Source organism: Pleurodeles waltl, chromosome 8 (assembly GCF_031143425.1).
Source record: "Pleurodeles waltl isolate 20211129_DDA chromosome 8, aPleWal1.hap1.20221129, whole genome shotgun sequence".
In the NCBI taxonomy this organism is placed as follows: domain Eukaryota; kingdom Metazoa; phylum Chordata; class Amphibia; order Caudata; family Salamandridae; genus Pleurodeles; species Pleurodeles waltl.
Window position 1 is genome coordinate 1,238,723,147 of NC_090447.1, and position 13,868 is coordinate 1,238,737,014.

Sequence of the window (13,868 nt, forward strand, 5' to 3'; positions counted from 1 at the left end):
GTCAACTCTGAACAACACCATCTTATGTGCTTAGTTTGGCCCCCACAGGGAGAATTCCATCACCAGTGGGAAAAGTTCCAGGAAGGCACTACTCCGCCCCGTTCTTCAATCTTGCAGGCCATTCCTCCATGCACCACCTCCCATTCCAGTACAGACCAAATCCTATCGCCCATTGTACTAGAAATGTTTTGAGCATTCTAATCATACTCTCTCGGTGCCATCAATGGTATACTGTTAAATTCCTCCAGAAATATGCACCACATCCGCAAGTTCTCACGTGCCCCTGCAGTTTATCTCTTATGATGATGTGGGTGTAACATATCCATCAGGGATAGCCCCAGGCATCTACAAAAAGTCCTGTTTATATGAACCACTCTGCACGCAAAGTTCAGGTGCCACAACAACACTAGTACCTCCTTCGTGGTCACTTTATTTTTGTACAGCACTGTGCAAACCTATAGTCACTTTGTTGTCCAGTGGTAAGTGGGTCTCCATGGCCATAGAGTCAAGTTCAATTCCCAAGAATGAGATAACCGTGCTGGGTCCCATAATTTTCTCTGGCACCAAAGGCACCCCTAGGTCACCTATGAGCTTTTGGATACTTACCAACTGCTGTTGGCAGTCTGTAGAACCGGGTTGGTCCAGAAAAAGAAGTCATCTATACAGTATAATGTGGTACTGTCTTGTGCCCTGTAAAATAAGTAAACAACCCCTGTAAAAAAAGAGCTAAAATGCTCAAACAAAGCACATGAGATAGAGCAACCCATGGCCTTGTCCATGTATCAGTAACCATCAAATTGAATGCCCAAAAGCTGAAAATCATCGGGGTGTACTGGCAGCAGCCTAAAGGCAGACTTTATATCACTCTTTGCCGTAAGTGCCCCCTTTCCTGCCTGCTCTACCAGTGACATAGCGACATCCACTGATTAATAAGATACCAATGTGATGCCTTCTGCTAAGAAGTCGTTGACTGAGTTCTCCTCTGACCATAAAAATGCTATATTAGCTGAAACTCACCATCCTCCTGTTTAGGGACAACACTAATAGACGAGACAATCAAATCTGCCATAGGCCAATCCTCAAAGGGGACCGTCATCCTACCCTCAAGAATTTTCCTCTGGAGTTTGTCATGAACCACTGGTGTGTATCTTGGCAGGTTTTAGATTCTCAGCCCACCTCCTCAATCTCGGTCTGGTATATCCCAGCCTGAAACCCCATCAAAAGCCTTCACTCAAAAGCCACACATCCTCTCTGTGAGGATACCACTCCGACCAGAAATCATGACGATCCTGTTTAATTGTCGTATGAGCCTTTCCCCATCAGTATGTGTGTCCCCCTAGCCCTCTGGAATCCTGCATTCTGGCCAACTTGGTGCGCACCACCATACTTCTGCTGTTATGTCCACCAGCCTGACTGTTGCCCTTGGGATTCCCTGCTGTCTCATAGCAGTACAAAAAGGCATGCCGGCTGGCACACTTCAAGCACTCATGCCTGAACTTGCAATATTCCCTGGTACAGAGACCCTTGTTAAAATCCCAGCAGGCCCTAAGGGCCCCACCCTGTTATTTGGTTGTAGTCTCCACCCCTCCTCAAGGGGGTGCCCTTGAAAGGGGTGGTATACAATAGGGAGGCCACTCAACATAAAGACTGTCTTGCCCAATTTCGCTGGCCCCATTGTGTACTACCACAAATCAGTATCAGTCTCCCACCATTTCACCTCAGAGTCAAGGGCCAAACAGAACCGGAACTCATCATCATACTGAGTGCAGGCATACCCCTGGCATTATCTGTGCCTTCTGAATCACGTCCATATATTTATGTAAGGCCACAGATTTTTCCAGGAACTTCAGTATACACTAGCAAAGACCAAAAAGGCCACCATCCAGTTCTCAATTATCATCGGCACTTCAAGCTTCTTTGGCAATTCATATTTTTCCTTCTTGGACTCTTCCTTCACTCTCAGCTCCCTGTACAGGAGTTTAAAACTCCGCTTTCCATATCTTTTCTTTAGTTGGCATCATTAAGGGTGACCCTAGGGGTTTCATGAACCCCATATAGGGCAACATTTTAATTTTAATCTCCTTACTCCCACCATGTCTGCCCCTATGACCTTGCCAGCCCTGCCTCTGCACTCTCTTTGCTGCTTGCTGGCCCATTATCCCCAGATGACACCTACAAATGACCGCTAGACCCACCTGTGCCTGTCGCCATGCTCCCTGCCTCCTGTTCCTCTATACCTACGTCTGTGTTTCATACAAACATTCTTTTTATAGGCCAGTCCCCCGTATTTGGGTATCACCTGTGGAGACCATCACTTTATGTGCCGTAGGCCCAAAATAACCCTTACCAAAAGGAAGGCTCCTGACCTGGGGGAGTCTGGAGTAGCCACAAGTGAGGCGGAATGGCCCATTAAATGGCCTACTGCAATGTGGGACCTCGATGGGTGGTTGAACAGGGCTCTGCAAGGGCTTCGGTTATTTTGAGGCAGGTAGGTTTGTGAACAAGGAGAGTTTGAGGGCCAGAGCACAGAGTAAGACCCCTTGCCCGCAACGGGCACCCCAGAGCAGCACAAGGAGGAGTATCAGCAGGAATGGTGCGTGACCCAGCGTCCACCTTGTTGGCGGAATGGCTAGGGTGGAGCGATGGGGAGGATGTCCCACTGCATGCTTTGGGGTCCATTGAGGTCCCACATTGCAGTAGGCCATTTAATGGGCCATTCCGCCTCACTTGTGGCTACTCCAGACTCCCCCAGGTCAGGAGCCTTCTTTTTGCCCCCATATTTGCCCTATACTCCAAAGCCCTTGTTTGTTGTCCCCTGAAGCCCCCCTGTGGCTGGAGCAGGGGGCCTCGTTCCTCCTGGGCCTCATCAGGTCCCATGGCCCATGAGGTCATCTTCCCATGTCCCTGTTTCGATCCTGATCCTGTGATAGGTGTACTCCCAACTCTGGGACTTTCAACCACTACCCATGTCTCACTAAAAATTAGCCCCACCCCTCCGAGCAGCCATGTGGCTTCTGCCACACTCATGGCCTTCAAGGCCGCCACTGCACCTTTGGTGTTTGTGCTGTTTGCCCCACTGGGCCTGCCCTGGGATAACCCTGGCCTGCGTGTGGCCGCCACCACTGTCAATTAATGAATCCCCCAGAGCCCTGATGTTGGTAACCCTATGTTACAGCCCCACTCCACGGGCCCAGCATAAAATCAAGTAGGGGCCTCCGCACAGCCCTGCACGTTCCCCGTGGTGCTCTGGGGACTGCTAATCTATCTCTCAAATGGCCCTGCCCCATACCTCAGTGTTCATGGTGCTGCTGCGTGGGGGTGAGCAGGCCAGCACCTCTACCGCAATAATCCCAGGGTGACACTCCTTTGTCGGTCTGCCCCCAATAAACATTTTAAGTGCAGACATAGCATATGACACAATATCAGTGTTCTTAACACATTTCAATTAACTTTGTACAATAAGATTCCTAAATGAACTTCACTAGTTTGTACATCTCAGCAGGATGTGTCAGATTACTAACATTCATAAATTAAATTACCTGACTGTGGAGTGGGGAATTTTCATGATGATTTTTTGTCCTGTGCACCTTCTTGGTTCAGATCCTACATGACAATCTAGGAAATAAAGAAGTTACAAAAAGATATCTACTTCATGCTGTATCAGAGTTATTATAAACAGAAAGGTAGATTTTACTTCCAATTAAATAGAACATCAATGAGAAACGCATCTTTAATTTGGGAAGGCAATAGCACATCACTGCAAAATTAAATAGAACAGTTCAGTAAGACTGACAAAAGAATAGGCTTTAGAGAGAATAGCATACTTAGATGTGATGAAAACAAGGAAAATGGCATAATGGACACATATTTACAGCAAACTATCAGATTGCGATAATATGCTCCATTATAACAGTGCCCATCAAGTACTCTAAAAAAACAGGGGGCGTGGCCTGAGGCCGATGGAGCAGCACGCTTGAGGCGGAGCTCCCGGCGGCCCTCCGTGGGCCTGAACTTATCCTGCATTACCGGCCGACCAGGGTGTAGGACCGGGGCGCACCGAGTAACAACGAGCACCCAGTGCACAGGAAAAGACCTCACCAGAGGACCCAAGAGGCTCTAGTGATCAAAAGAGAGTGATCCGAAATAGGCTCTCGTAAAACAAGTTAGCGGCCACGCTCCAGAGACGAGCAGGGCTGCCGCGGTGGAACTGAGACCCGGGGGCACTGCCCTGAACTCTGGGAGCGGAGCAGAGAATTTATCGAGGGGAGCCCCCGCGAATCCGAATCTGAAGGAGTCGAGGGCGGAGTGGGGGCCACCCCCGACAGCGACCCTGAAGAGGCCAGCATCTGGGGTGAGTAATGGCCGTTGGTGGCCAACGACGGGTGGGGCAGGCGCAGCTCCATTGCTGGTGCGCCGAACACCCAAGGGATTCGTAGATGCCCCCGTCTTTCCTCCATCCCTACAGCGTGCAGGGGCGACGGAGTGGGGGGAAAGGTGACGTTTGCCCCCCCCATATCGGTGACCATCTGAGGAAATTGCACGCTAGGGCGGGGAGGCCCGCGCTACTCACCGCACCGATCACAGCTGGGATCCTGTGTGGCCCTAAGGAGCACTGCCATGAGCCAAGATCAGGGACACGCTGACTGGACTGGCAGAACAAGTTGGCACGCCTCGCCGGTGGGGAACTGGGACAAGCAAGGATTGCACCAAACTTCGTTGGACGCCCAGGAACTGCACCGTGAGGGGCCGGGCTAGGTCCTGAAGGCCACAGGCTTGGGCGATGGACCCCTGGACTGAGTGTACCCCCGTGGCGAATAGCCGGATCATGGGACCCACACTTGGGGTGATCAAGGATCCGCTCTCTTTTGTCCGACAGGGTGGTGGTTGTGGCTCCTAGATACCGCAACCTAATGCCAGCGGCCTGCTCCCACAATGGGAGTGAGAACAGCAGGCGAAACAATGGGCAAGCTGAAAAGACGAGAGGGTCCAGACAGAGAACCAGCGGGGTGACTTCCAGAGGGGGGAGTCACCGAACAAACGGCCATAAATCGCAATTTGTCCCAAGAGACCACCCTTGACACCATACTTCAAGCGATTGAAGCATCCCAAGAGGTCCTGTAATTAAAGATTGACACTCTAACTGTGGATCTGGTCCTGCTCAGAGACGATCATCGCCGCCTGACGGATAGAGTTGTAACAAATGAAAAATTCCTTGAACAACTTGCCCTGTACATCTTTTACTCAGGTAAAGCAAAATCTCAGAAAACAGGGAATCCAGTATGCCATGCTGTTCCCAGCTAAACTAAAGATAACCACCAACAACAAGGTTCTTTTCTTCACTACGCCTCAACTAGTGTGGGAATGGCTGGAATCACTTGACCCAGCCTCTGCAGAACCATCAGCAGGTATAAATCGCCCAAGTACCAGACCGCTTGGGAGACCCGGGAAACTGCAGACTGCTGCGGCACCTCCGTGCCACCAAGCACTACAGGAAATGCAAGACGCAGTGGACATCACAGCATCCTTGAACGGAGAAAGCCATAAATCATCTCACCTCTCTGAGGTCTTGTCTGACCACAAATCTACATTTGGCAGCGCTTCCTTTTCGTCCCACAATGCCTTTGACATCCTACCAAAAGTGACCCCGGGAACCTCAGACAAAATACTGTAATGAACTCTGAACTATGAGATTACAAACTGTCACTTCATCTACGGAAGGGAAATGAATAACCCTACTTCGCCAAACTGGGCGACGCTCGGTGGGCCGTGGGTCCGCATCATGTTTCGGACGGAACCCGCCCTAAACTGAACAACATGATAAGACTGCACCACACATACCACTGGGGCCCAACTTGACCTATAACTGCAGTGCACTAGTACTATTTGCATGGTGGCAAAGAAACGGAGAACAATCCGGGAAATCTGGGTTCCAGAGGGCACGCCGGTGAAGCCTGCTCTTGACCTTTTGTACCACGCCCCTAAGCATACAATGTTAGCAAAGCTGTTGAAAGTGTGTACGGGGATAGTTTTAGATGCCGGTCCTGGGGAGAGGGAGTTTGGGTTTTGGGGAAACTGTTTAGTTTATTACTGTTTTGTCACTTCCAGACATATCAGCTCCACCACACCTATCATTCATAACAGCATATTCCCACCAGCTCACAGGCACTGGGTGCGGGGGGAAAGAGAAAAACACACCTCACTTAACACTCACTATGGACAACCCCCTAACCTATACATTTCTTACCTGGAATGTCAGGGGTCTGAACAGCATAAGTAAAAGATACAAAATCTATAGTCAACTCAAAAGAAGAGGGGTCCACATAGCAATTATTCAGGAGACACACTTGATGGAACAGGAGGTTAAGGCTATACTAAAAGATAGCAAGGTAAATTCTACACCACGAGCTACTCAGCATTTGCCAGGGGGGTCCTCTTGTGGATCTGACCGGGAGAGCCATTTAAAAAAACAAATGAAATTATAGATCAAGAGGGGCATTATGTCCTGGTGACTGGGAGACCGGAGGGCAGAGATATCACACTCGGGGGAATTTACGTGCTAAATCAGGAACAGGGCACCTTCCTCACAATGATTCTCATACTCGGGGATCACATCTCACCCAGACAACCATCACAGGCGGCGATTTTAATTGCATCACTGAGCCAGAGCTGGACAGATCCCATCCTCCCCTGCAGCGTTCCCCCACAAACAGGCTAGCCAAAACATTCACCAACTGGCAACAACTCTGGGGCTTCGCAGACTGTTGGAGGCACCTCCACCCTACGGAGCGAGACTACTCCTTTTACTCTCATCTACATGACCTTCATGTCCGGTTGGATGTGTTTGTGGCGTCCCCTAAAGTAAATAGTGTAGCAATAGCGGATGAATACCTATGCCACACAGTCTCGGACCACAACCCCTTATTACTTATTTTGGACTGGAAAAGGGAACGACTGCAAATACCGGACTGGCGACTCAGAGTGGAGTCACTTGAAGATAGCGCCTTTAGGCAGTCAATTAGGATCGCAATGAGTGAGTATTTTGAACATAATACAGGAACCGCGTCATCCCCGCACTAGAATGAGAGGCTTTTAAAACAGTTATCAGGGGCAAATACATGGCGGAGGTGGTGGGGGTCAGGATAGCCCTGGAGGAGGTAATCGGGAAACACAAGGGAGAACTTAGAGATATAGAACGAAGGAGGCCTGACACCCCGGAATTGTCCCCCCTCATTACTGAAACCAGAGAAAGAGCTGCTGTGGCAGTAGAGAAATTGCTATGCTTTGACTATAAAAACTACATGGTCAGACAGCATGCGGAGGGGGATAGGACAGGAGCGTTGCTGGCCTGGCTCGCGGCCCCTCCGCAGCTACAGTCTTTTGTGATGGAGATTGAGGACCCCATGGGAAGGAGGCTTTTCAAGTAGGGGTATATTAATGACAGATTCACTAGCTACTACTCCCTGTTATATGCCTCCCCGACGGAGGCTCAACCCCCGGCACAACTGCAGGGTCTAGACAACCTTCTGCTCCCTAAGCTGGGGGAGGCGGCTCAGTGGATCCTGGCAGAACCAGTGTCCCACGCGGACATTGCTGTGGCAGTGGGAGCGATGGCTAGGGGAAAGGTCCCGGGAGCAGATGGACTCCCTCTGGAGTTTTATAGGACATACCTGGACCTACTGGCCCTGCAACTCGGCACACTCTACTCAAAGGCATTGGAACACGGAGCATTGCCCCCATCCACGAACGAAGCCACAGTGATACCACTCTTAAAACCTGGCCGACCCACAACGGATGTGTGCTCCTACCATCCTTTATCCATGGTAAATATGGACTATAAGATACTTAGCCGGATTCTAGCTACCAGGCTTCTACCTCACATGCCAACACTGATTCACTTAGACCAAACTGGGTTTACCCTCAACGTATTAGACAACTGGTTTCGATCCTACAGACTAACTCCCAGAATCTGCAAAACGCAGCAATTATAGCGGTGGACATCGAGAAAGCCTTTGATAGTCTCTGGTGGGATTTTCTAGAACAGGTGATGATGCGAATGGGATTGGGGCAGGGCTTTTTCCGGTGGACAAAACTGCTATACACAAAACCCACAGCGCGTGTGCGTACGGTCCAAACCATATCAGAGACATATCTAGTTGGCAGGGGAACAAGACAGGGCTGCCCTCTGTCGCCTCTGCTATTTGCAATAGCGATGGAGCCGCTCGCACAAGCGGCAAGATCAGGCAACTACTACAAAGGGCTATATATTGAGGGTCAAAATCACCAAATTGCGCTTTATGCAGATGATATGCTACTCTTTCTAGATGATGCAGGAACAGAACTGCCGGGAACAATGGCCCTACTAGAAAGGTTTGGAGACACGTCAGGACTATGCATCAACTGGAGGAAGTCTCACATATTTCCATTGAGGGAAGGAACACAAGAGGTGGGAAATACACGAGGGCTTGAATGGACCTCATCCACCTATCCACATCTATCACAAGCCTGAAGACCTATTAGAGGGGAACGTGCACCGGGCAATTCAGAGGCTGCAATCAGATATCCTGTTTTGGAAAACACTTCCACTATCAGTGGCAGGGAGAATAGCACTAGTAAAAATGGTAGCTCTGCCCAGACTGATGTACTATTTTTCGACACTGCCGTTACTTGTTCCTCGCTCATTATTCCATGATATTAACTCCACTCTGACTGGTTTCATCTGGGGAGAGGCAGACATAGACTAGCACTTCCAAAGACCCACAACAGAGGAAGGACTGGCAGCACCAGATGTGGAAATCTACTATCTGGCATGCCAGTTGCAATGGTTAGCGAAAGCAATGCACACCGAACGAGAGGAGTCGGTCACGGGACATCACATAGGGCACCCAATCACAGTCCTCCTAGAAATATTAATGAATCCCAGAGGGCGACATACACAACACCTGCCTGAACTACACACCCTGTGCATCTGCTGGAATCGTAGCTTACAGTGCACTCAAACCAAATTACCATATGCACCGGACATACCGATAAGTGGCCTGACCAAACTACCAGGGGGGGCAAGCCCTGACAGGCATTTCGAGACTAGTTGCACATTACATTACAACACTGGGGGATCTGTTTAGTAAAGGAGAACTAATGACCTTCAATGCTTTGAGGGTGCAATTCGATGTTCCCCTGGGGTTGTTTCTACTATATAGCTCATTGATAACACTGTAGGAAAATGGCTCCCTGTTGCAGTTACCCCCCACTTTTTGCCTGATATTGATGCTGACTTGACTGAAAAGTGTGCTGGGACCCTGCTAACCAGGCCCCAGCACCAATGTTCTTTCACTAAACATGTACCATTGTTTCCACAATTGGCACACCCCTGGCACACAGATAAGTCCCTTGTAAAAGGTACCAGTGGTAGCAAGGGCTCTGTGACCAGGGAAGGTCTCTAAGGGCTGCAGCATGTGTTGTGCCACCCTTAGGGATCCTTCACCAACACATGCACACTGCCACTGCAGATTGTGTGGGTTGGTGGGGAGAAAAAGGCAAAGTTGACATGGCATCCCCCTCAGGATGCCATGCACACGAAATACTGCCTGTGGCATAGGTAAGTCACCCCTCTAGCAGGCCTTACAGCCCTAAGGCCGGGTGCACTATACCACAGATGAGGGCATAGCTGCATGAGCAATATGTCGCTACAGTGTCTAAGTCCATTCTTAGACATTGTAAGTACAGTGTGGCCATATTAAGTATATGGTCTGGGAGTTTGTCAAAAACGAACTCCACAGCTCTATAATGGCTACACTGAATACTGGGATGTTTCGTATCAAACTTCTCAGAATAATAAACCCACACTGATGTCAGTGTTGGATTTATAAAACAAATGCACACAGAGGGCAACCTAGAGAAGCCCCCTGTATTTTACCCAATTCTTCAGTGTAGGACTGACTGGTCTGTGCCAACCTGCTGCTGAGAGATGAGTTTCTGACCCCATGGAGTGAGGGCCTTTGTGCCCCTTGAGGCCAGAAACAAAGCCTGCTCTGGGTGGAGGTGTAGGAAAGTACCATCTTCCCTGGCATGTTACCCCCATATTTCACTGTATGTATGTTGTTTTAGCCCTTGTGGCACTGGGATCATGCCAGGCAGGACCCCAGTGCTCATAGTATGTGCCCTGTATGTGTTCCCTGTGTGGTGCCTAACTGTATCACTGAGGCTCTGCTAACCATAACCTCAGTGTTTATGCTCTCTCTGCTTTCTAAATTTCTCACTGCAGGCTAGTGACTAAATTTACCAATTCTCATTGCGCACTGGTACACCCATATAATTCCCTTGTATATGGTACTTAGGTACCCAGGGTATTGGGGTTCCATGAGATCCCTATGGGCTGTAGCATTTCTTTTGCCACCCATAGGGAGCTCAGACAATTCTTACACAGGCCTGCCACTGCAGCCTGAGTGAAATAACATCCACGTTATTTCACAGCCATTTTTCACTGCACATAAGTAACTTATAAGTCACCTATATGTCTAACCTTCACCTGGTGAAGGTTGGGTGCCAAGTTACATAGTGTGTGGGCACCCTGGTACTAGCCAAGGTGCCCCCACATCGTTCAGGGCAAATTCCCCGGACTTTGTGAGTGCGGGGACACCATTACACACGTGCACTATACATAGGTCACTACCTATGTATAGCGTCACAATGGTAACTCCGAACATGGCCATGTAACATGTCTAAGATCATGGAATTGTCCCCCCAATACCATTCAGGTATTGGGGGGACAATTCCATGATCCCCCGGGTCTCTAGCACAGAACCCGGGTACTGCCAAACTGCCTTTCCGGGGTTTCCACTGCAGCTGCTGCTGCTGCCAACCCCTCAGACAGGATTCTGCCCTCCTGGGGTCCAGGCAGCCCTAGCCCAGGAAGGCAGAACAAAGGATTTCCTCTGAGAGAGGGTGTTACACCCTCTCCATTTGGAAATAGGTGTGAAGGGCTGGGGAGGAGTAGCCTCCCCCAGCCTCTGGAAATGTTTTGATGGCCACAGATGGTGCACATCTCTGCATAAACCAGTCTACACCGGTTCAGGGATCCCCCACCCCTGCTCTGGCGCAAATCTGGACAAAGGAAAGGGGAGTGACCACTCCCCTGACCAGTACCTCCCAGGGGAGGTGCCCAGAGCTCCTCCAGTGTGTCCCAGACCTCTGCCATCTTGGAAACAGAGGTGTTGGGGGCACACTGGACTGCTCTGAGTGGCCAGTGCTAGCAGGTGACGTCAGAGACCCCCTCTGATAGGCTCTTACCTGTCTTGGTAGCCAATCCTCCTTTCTTGGTAGCCAAACCTCCTTTTCTGGCTATTTAGGGTCTCTCCTCTGGGGAATTCTTCAGATAATGAATGCAAGAGCTCACCAGAGTTCCTCTGCATCTCCCTCTTCGACTTCTACCAAGGATCGACCGCTGACTGCTCCAGGACGCCTGCAAAACAGCAACCAAGTAGCAAGACGACTACCAGCAACATTGTAGCGCCTCATCCTACCGGCTTTCTCAACTGTTTCCTGGTGGTGCATGCTCTGGGGGTCACCTGCCTTCACCCTGCACTGGAAGCCAAGAAGAAATCTCCCGTGGGTCGACGGAATCTTCCCCCTGCTAACGCAGGCACCAAAAGACTGTATCACTGGTCCTCTGGGTCCCCTCTCATCCTGACGAGCGTGGTCCCTGGATCACACGAACTCTATCCAAGTGACTCCCACAGTCCAGTGATCCTTCAGTCCAAGTTTGGTGGAGGTAAGTCCTTGCCTCCCCACGCTAGACTGCAAACCTGTGTGCTGTGTGATTTGCAGCTGCTCCGGCTCCTGTGCACTCTTCCAGGATTTCCTTTGTGCACAGCCTAGCCTGGGTCCCCAGCACTCCGTCCTGTAGTGTTCAACCCTCTGAGTGTGCCTCCGGCGTAGTGGTACACTCCTTTGTGACTCTGAGCCAGCTCCGGTTCACAAATCTTCTAAGTGCCTGTTCGGGTACTTCTGCGGGTGCTGCCTGCTTCTGTGGGGGCTCTCTGAGTTGCTGAGCGCCCCCTCTGTCTCCTCTTCCAAGGGGCGAAATCCTGGTCCTTCCTGGTCCCCAGCAGCACCCAGAAACCTATACCACGACCCTTGCAGCTAGAAAGGCTTGTTTGCGGTATTTCTGCATGGCAACACTTCTTCAACCTTCATCACGACGTGGGACATCTTCCATCCAAAAGAGAAGTTCCTAGTCCTCTTCGTTGTTGCAGAACTCTAAGCTTCTTCCACCCAGAGGCAGCTTCCTTACAACTTCTCCTATGTCTGCCTATTGCAACCTATTGTAATTCTACACTGTTTGCATTACTTTTCTGACTCTTACTTACCTGTTTTGGGTTTGTGTACATACAACTTGTGTATATTACTTACCTTCTTACTGAGGGTACTCACTGAGATACTTGTGGCATATTGTCAAAAAACGTTATTTTTAGTAACTCTGAGTATTGTGTTTTCTTATGATATTGTGCATATCATATAAGTGGTATAGTAGGAGCTTTGCATGTCTCCTAGTTCAGCCTAAGCTGCTTTGCCATAGCTACCTTCTATCAGCCTAAGCTGCTAGAAACACCTCTATTCTACTAATAAGGGGTAGCTGGGCCTGGTTCAGGGTGTAAGTACCACAGGGTACCCACTATAGGCCAGGCCAGCCTCCTACATTGGTGGTGCAGCGGTGGGATAAGTACTTGCAACTGCTTTACCACTTTGTCATTTTGTACTTTTCATAAGAGAATCATATACCAAACAGTTCAGTGTATGTACACTTAACCCAAAAAGTGTGCTTTTCTATCCTAAAACTTTTTACAAAGTTCTGAAAAGTTTTCTAAAAGTTAGAAAAAGTTTTTTTCTCTGTGCTTTCAAAAGTTCTAAAACATTTTCTCTCTTCTCACTATCCTTAAACCTTTACTATCATGTCTGTTGTAGATTCCACTCTCAAGACTGTCAATGCAAAATATGAGAGTTTGAACTACAAAAGTTTAAGGGGTCTCTGGCTGGACAGAGGTTTATGTATAGGAAAGAACCCCACAAAAGAGTTTCTCTTTAATATGCTTGTTGTGGATGACCAGAACCAGTCTGGACCATCAAATGAGAGATTAGAAAAGGGAGAAGCTTCCCAGTCTGATTCAGAGGAACCCCCTGAAGAAGCTGGGGAGGGTTCTGACAAGGGTCTGCCCCCTAGCAGGGCATCTAGTGATGCTGGTAGTGAGAAAGGTTCCCATCACAGCATTGCATCCTTTTTCCCTAGAGGCCAGGTTACCAGGGTCCAGACAGTTAGGGACAGGTCCCCCTCTGTAACTTCCCAGATTTCATCTGTGTCAAAGCATTCCCAACCCACCCACCCTGAGGATAACTTGTTAGAAAGGGAACTCAAAAAGTTGAGGGTTGAAGAGACCAGACTGAAGCTTAAACAGCAGCAGCTGGCCTTAGATAGGGAATCCCAAGACATTGAGAGGGAAAGACAGAGGTTGGGGTTAGTTTCCCATGGTGGCAGCAGCAGTATTCCTGATAGTAATCCTGTTAGAGAGCAAGATTCCAGGAATCTGCACAAGATAGTCCCCCCTTACAAGGAGGGGGATGACATTAATAAGTTGTTTGCTGCACTTGAGAGGGCCTGTATGGTACAGTTGGTGCCTCAAAGGCAGTGGGCTGCTATTTTGTGGCTATCTTTCACTGGAAAGGGTAGGGATAGGCTCCTTACTGTTAGAGAAAGTGAAGCCAACAACTACAACGTTTTGAAAGATGCACTCTTGGATGGATTTGGCTTAACCACTGAACAATACAGGATTAAGTTCAGAGACACCAGAAAAGAGTCTTCTCAAGACTGGACAGAT

General features: G+C 49.4%; 1 long non-coding RNA gene across 2 annotated transcripts in view; it reads right to left on the reverse strand.

Moving 5' to 3' along the window:
* LOC138249207 (uncharacterized) overlaps positions 1 to 13,868 on the reverse strand; it is an 86,835-nt gene that overhangs the window by 45,901 nt on the left and 27,066 nt on the right. For both annotated transcript variants that reach the window (XR_011194783.1, XR_011194784.1), the window contains 2 exons: positions 3,540 to 3,615; positions 607 to 690 (listed from right to left, as the gene is read on the reverse strand). This is a non-coding gene — a long non-coding RNA (uncharacterized lncRNA). The remainder of the gene's footprint in view (positions 1 to 606; positions 691 to 3,539; positions 3,616 to 13,868) is intronic.